Below are 596 nucleotides of genomic sequence, written 5' to 3'. Positions count from 1 at the left end.
CAAGCAATAGAAGAAAGAAGAGAAGAAGAAGAAGAAGAGAATATGGTAGAGAGGGAGAGGTAGGTTCGGCCAAGGTGAAGAAGAGGGGGTTTTGTTTTGTGAAAATGAAGTAGAATGGAGGGGTATATATAGGGAGAGGGGGGAGTGTATGTTCGGCCATTTAGGGAGGGAATGGGTGGGAAAATGGTTTTGAATTTTTGAAGGTAGGTGGGGTTTATGGGGAAGAGTGGATGGATGTGAGTGGTGAAAGGGGTGATTGGGAAGAGGAATTGAGGTGATTGGTGAAAAGTGTTGGGAAGTGTGACATGGGGAATAGTCATCACAAAAATAGGATTAGGAGGTAAGGTAGGAATATAGTAGGTGGGGATCCTGTGGGGTCCACAGATTCTGAGGTGATCCTGTGGGGTCCACAGATCCTGAGGTGTCAAGGAATTCCATCCCTGCACCAAATAGGCGTGTAAATTGCCTTTGCACACCATTTTGGCGTTTAAACACCGTGTGGTGCACATTCTGGGCGTTCAACACCCATGTAAAGCATGTTTCTGGCGTTGAACGCCAGTTTCATGCTTGTTACTGGCGTTCAGCGCCAGCTTTTC

This window comes from Arachis duranensis, chromosome 4 (genome assembly GCF_000817695.3).
Source record: "Arachis duranensis cultivar V14167 chromosome 4, aradu.V14167.gnm2.J7QH, whole genome shotgun sequence".
In the NCBI taxonomy this organism is placed as follows: domain Eukaryota; kingdom Viridiplantae; phylum Streptophyta; class Magnoliopsida; order Fabales; family Fabaceae; genus Arachis; species Arachis duranensis.
This window is presented reverse-complemented; position numbering follows the sequence as displayed.